This window comes from Rattus norvegicus, chromosome 3 (assembly GCF_036323735.1).
Source record: "Rattus norvegicus strain BN/NHsdMcwi chromosome 3, GRCr8, whole genome shotgun sequence".
Classification (NCBI taxonomy): domain Eukaryota; kingdom Metazoa; phylum Chordata; class Mammalia; order Rodentia; family Muridae; genus Rattus; species Rattus norvegicus.
In genome coordinates this window covers 95,152,460-95,158,459 of record NC_086021.1, presented here as the reverse complement: position 1 = coordinate 95,158,459, position 6,000 = coordinate 95,152,460, and positions in this window count along the sequence as shown.

Genomic DNA, 6,000 nt, shown 5'->3' with positions numbered 1-6,000 from the left:
GTGACAAAAGAGAATGCAATGCTATAGCCACACAAATTTGTATTTTATTATTTATCTATTTTATTGAATAGTTTCTTTATTTACATTTAAATGTTATCCCATTTCTCCCTACCCTTACTTCTGTGAAGGTGCTCCCCTACCCAACCACCCACTCCCTGCCCTAGCACTCTCCTACACTGGGGCATCAAGCCTTCCCAGGACTAAGAGCTTCTTCTCCCATTGATGCCCAACAAGGCCATCCTCTGCTAAATATGCAGCTGGAGCTATGGGTCCCTCCATGTATACTCTTTGATTGGTGGGTTAGCCCCTGAGAGCTATGTGGTGTCTGGTTGGCTGATATCGTTGTTTTTTCAATGGCCTGAAAACCCCTTCAGTTCTGTCTGTAACTCCTCCATTGGAGTCCCAGTGCTCAGTCCAATGGTCGACTGTGAGCATCTGCTGCTATATTTGTCAGGCTCTGTCAGAGCCTCTCATAAGAAAGCGATATCAAACTCCTGTCAGTAAGGACTTTTTGGCATTCACCATAGTGTCTGGGTTTGATGTCTGTATATGGGATGGATCCCCAGGTGGGGCAGTCTCTCAATGGCCTTTCCTTCAGTCTCTGTTCCACACTTTGTCTCCATATTTCCTCCTCTTGGTATTCTGTTCCCCTTCTAAGAGGGACTAAAGTATCCACACTTTGTTCTTCCTTCTTCTTGAGCTTTATATGGTCTGTGAATTATATCTTGGGTATTTGGAGATTTTAGATTAATATCCACATATCAGTGAGTGCAAACCATGTGTGTTCTTTTGTGACTATGTTACCTCACTCAGGACATTTTCTAATTCCATCCATTTGCCCAAGAATTTCATGAAGTCATTGTTTTTGATAGCTCAGTAGAGTTCCACTGTGTACCAGAAAATGTATCCATTTCTCCATTGAAGGACATCTAGGGTTTTCCCAGCTTCCTCTATAAGGCCTTCTACCTGTTTACCTATGTTCTCCTTTATTGTTTTAGGGAGTTATATATGTCTTTCCTAAAGTCCTCTATCATCATCATGAAATGTGATTTTAAATCCAAATCTTGCATTTTTGGTGTGATGTCATATCCAGGACTTGCTGTATTGGGAGGACTGGGTTCTGATAATGAAAACTAGCTTGATTTCTGTTGCTTATATTTTTGAGCTTGCATCTCACCATCTGTTATATCTAGTGCTATCTGCTCTTGCTGTCTCTGACTGGAGCCTGTCCCTCTTGAGATCCTGGTTCTTTCAAAATTCCTCAGAGTTCAGCTGTCTCTGCGATCCTGTGATTCTGGAATCCTGTGATCCTGAGATCCTAGGTGTGTCAGAGCTCCTGGAAGTCAAGCTGCCTCCTGGATCCTGAAATCTTGGTGTGACCAAGCTCCTGAGATCCTGTTGTGTCTGAGCTCTCTAGAGTCAAGCTTTCTCTGGGTGTTGCAGGAATAGGTGGAAAGCCAGAGTGCTGAGTTTGCTCCGGGCACAGATGCAAGCTGGAAGCAAAATGTGCTTCTGGCTGGGCAAAGGGTTGTGTTTCCCTGATTCCTGTGGTGGTGGGGGAGTGTCCCAGTTTTGCTGCGTGTTGGGAAAGATGTTGTGGCTACAACTCTGATCTTGAGTGTGTCAGAGCTCTGGTGCTCTGCTCTTGAGTGTGTCTAGTCTCCTGGGAGTTGAAGTTCCTCTATGATCCTGTGATCCTGGGCATTTCAGAGCACCTGGGAGTCGGGCTCCCTCTGGGTGTTGTAGGTTTGAGTGCAGAGCCAGCACCCCAGGTCTTCTCTGGGTAGTTTCAAACTGAGATGAACCTGTGCCACTGGCTAGGCAGGGAGTTTTAGGGGGGTGGGAGGGTGGGGGTGGGAGTGTCCCTGAATTCCAGTGCATACCAACTCAGGGTATTGGGCAGTTATTTATTGTGGCCTCTTCACCTGTGATCCTGAGCATGTTAGAGCACCTGGGAGTTGGGCTTCCTCTGACTGTCATATGCATGGGTGCAGAACCAGCGCGCCCAAGGTCTGTTCAAGGCACAGGTTCAGACTAGAAGGTACAAACTTGTATTTTCTTTTTCTTTTTTCTTTTTTCTTTTTTTTCTTTTCTTTTTTTTTTTTTTTTTTTGGTGAATCCTACGGAGATATTGGGACAGGAAAATCCTCTCTGACTGCACTGCATCTTAGTAGATTTATAAGAAGAGGAAACAAGTCATACTTGTACTGTCTCTGACCACAGGATGGTCTGAAATTCTTTCATTTTTCTGCAAACTAGAAAACTTTTTTTTCATCTTTGTTAACTTGAGTATTTCTTATTTACATTTGATTATTATTCCCCTTCCCGGTTTCCAGGCCAAAATCCCCCTAACCCCTTTTCCTCTCCTTCTATATGGGTGTTCCCCTCCCCACCTTACCCCCATTACCACCCTCCCCCCAACAATCACGTTCACTGGGGTTTCAGTCTTGGCAGGACCAAGGGCTTCTCCTTCCATTGGTGCTCTTACTAGGCTATTCATTGCTACCTATGAGGTTGGAGTCCAGGGTCAGTCCATGTATAGTCTTTGGGTAGTGGCTTAGTCCCTGGAAGCTCTGGTTGTTTGGCATTGTTTTTCATATGGGGTCTCAAGCCCCTTCAAGCTCTTCCAGTTCTTTCTCTGATTCCTTCAACGGGGGTTCCATTCTCAGTTCAGTGGTTTGCTGCTGGCATTCACCTATGTATTTGCTGTATTCTGGCTGTGTCTCTCAGGAGAAATCTACATCCAGTTCCTGTCAGCCTGCACTTCTTTGCTTCATCCATCTTATCTAGTTTGGTGGCTGTATATGTATGGGTCACATGTGGGGCAGGCTCTGAATAGGTGTTCCTTACGCCTCTGTTCTAAACTTTGCCTCCCTGAACTACCTGAGGACCCAGCTATACCTCTCTTGGGCATATACCCAAAAGATGCCCCAACATATAACAAAGACACATGCTCCACTATGTTCATAGCAGGCTTATTCATAATAGCCAGAAGTTGGAAAGAACCCAGATGCCCTTCAACAGAGGAATGGATACAGAAAATGTGGTACATCTACACAATGGAATATTACTCAGCTATCAAGAACAATGACTTTATGAAATTCATAGGCAAATGGATGGAACTGGAAAATATCATCCTGAGTGAGGTAACCCAATCACAGTACAACACACATGTTATGCACTCATTGATAAATGGATATTAGCCCAAATGCTCTACTTACCCTAGATGCACAGAACACATGAAACTCAAGAAGGATGACCAAAATGTGAATGCTTTATTCCTTCTTTAAAAGGCAAACAAGAAATTTGTATTTTCAATTGTGGATTTTCTCCTGGAAATTCAGGCATTAATAATACCTCAGTGCCGACATGCTGAGTTCTTCAATTGATTCATAAAGTAAACAACTTCCTAAGCAGAACATCAATATCTCAGGCACTAAGACCAGCAAGTAGTAAATGGGGCCTAAGGAAACACGTTGGGCTTTAGAAATGTTTATTTTATGAATGTAGGTGCCTTTGCATTTGGAGCATAGATATCTAGGATTAAGAGTTCATGTTGGTGGATTTTTCCTTTGATGAATATGAAATATCCTTCCGTATCTCTTTTGATGACTTTTGGTCGAAAGTAAATTTTATTCGATATTGGATTGGCTATTACAGCTTGTTATTTCAGATCATTTTCTTGGAAAGTTGTTTTCCAGCCTTTTACTCTGAGGTAGTGTCTGTCTTTGTTTCTGAGGTGTATTTCCTGTACAGAGTAAAATGCTGGGTTCTCTTTACATATCCAGTCCGTTATTCTACATCTTTTTATTGGGAAATTGAGTCCATTGATGTTGAGAGAGATTAAGGAATAATGAGTGTGGCTTCCGGTTATTTTCATTGTTAGAGTTGGAATTATGTTTGTGTGTCTCTCTTTGTTTCATTAAAAGGAGATTAATTTTGTGCTTTTTCTAGGGTTTCCCTCCTTGTGTTGGAGTTTTCCATCTACTATCCTTTGTAGGCCTGGATTTGTAGAAAGATGTTGTGTAAATTTGGATTTCTCATGGAATATCTTGCTTTCTCCATCTATGTTAATTGAGAGTTTTGCTGGATCCAGTAACCTGGGCTGGCATTTGTATTCTATTATGATCTGTATGACATCTGTCCAGGATCTTTTGGCTTTCATCGTCTCCAGTGAGAAGTCTAGTGTAATACTTATAGGTCTGCCTTTATATGTTACTTGACCTTTTCCCCTTACTTCTTTTAATATTCTTTCTTTGTTTTGTTGATTTGGTGTTTCGACTATTATGTGGTGGGAGGAATTTCTTTTCTGGTCCAATCTCTTTGAAGTTCTGTAGGCTTCTTGTATGTTTATGGGCATCACTTTCTTTAGGTTAGAGTAGTTTTCTTCTATAATTTTGTCGAAGATATTTACTGGCCCTTTAAGTTGGGAGTCCTTTACTCTCTTCTATACTTAATATCTTATGTTTGATATTCTCATTGTGTCCTGGATTTCCTGGATGTTTTGAGCTAGGAGCTTTTGGTGTTTTACGTTATCTTTGATGGTTGTGTCGATGTTTTCTATGGTATCTTCTGCCCCTGAGATTCTCTCTTCTGTCTCTTGTATTCTGTTGGTGATGCTTGCATCTATGACTTCTGATCTTTTCCCTAGGTTTTCTATCTCAGAGTTTGTCTCCTTTTGTGCTTTCTTTACTGTTTCTTTGTCCATTTCTAACTCTTGGATAGTTTTGTTCAATTCCTTCACCTGTTTGGTTGTGTTTTTGTGTAATTTTTTTCAGAATTTTTGTGTTTCCTCTTTAAGGACTTCTACTTGTTTACTTGTGCTGTCCTGCATTTATTTAAGGGAGTTATTTATGATCTTAGTAGGATCTGATGATTTTTTGAACTTCCTTAGAATCTGTTGTTATATCTCCCTTTTCATTTCTGATTTTGTTAATTTGGGTAATTTTAATCTCTCTGTGCTCTCTGGTTAGTCTGGCTAGGGGTTTATCTATATTGTTGATTTTCTTAAAGAACCAGTTTCTGGTTTTATTGACTTGCTTCTACTTGGTTGATCTCAGCCCTGAGTTTGATTATTTCCTGCCTTCTACTCCTCTTGGGTGTATTTGTTTCTCATTGTTCTAGAGCTTTTGTGTGTGCTGTCAAACTGCTGATGTATGCTCTCTCCTGTTTCATTTTGCCCGCACTCAGAGCTATGAGTTTTCTTCTTAGCACTGCTTTCATTGTGTTCCATAAGTTTGTTATGATATATCTTCATTTCCATTAAATTCTAAGAAGTCTTTAATTTCTTTCTTTATTTCTTCCTTGACCAAGTTATCATTGAGTAAAGCGTTTGTTTAACTTCATATATATGTGGGCGTTCTGTCATTATTGTTGTTACTGAGAACCAGTCTTAGTCTGTGCTGATCTGATAGGATGCATGGGATTATTTCTGTCTTCCTGTATCAGGTGAGGACTCTTTTGTGACTGATTATATGGCCAATTTTGGAGAAAGTATTAAAAGTTGCTGAGAAGAAGATAGGTAAATCCTTTTGTTTTAGAATGGCATGTGCTATAAATAGCTTTAATTCCATTTGATTTAGAACTTCTGTTAGTTTCTCTATGTCTCTGTTTAATTTATGTTTCGATGAACAGTCCATTGATGAGAGTAGGGTGTTGAAATCTCCTACTATTGTTGTGTAAGTTGCAATGGGTTCTTTGAGCTTTAGTAAGGTTTCTTTGCTGTACTACTTAGCAATCAAAAACAATAACTTCATGAATTTCATAGGCAAATGGAATGAACTAGAAAATATCATCCTCAGTGAGGTAACCCAATCATAGAAAAACAAACATGGTATGTACTCATTGATCAGAGGATATTAGCTGAAATGCTCGAATTACCCAAGATGCAATCCACAAACCACAGGAAACTGAAGAAGAAGGTTAACCAAAATGTGGATGCATCCACTCCTTCTTAAAAGGGGGAACAAAAGTATTCAGAGTAGGGTATAGGGAGGCAAA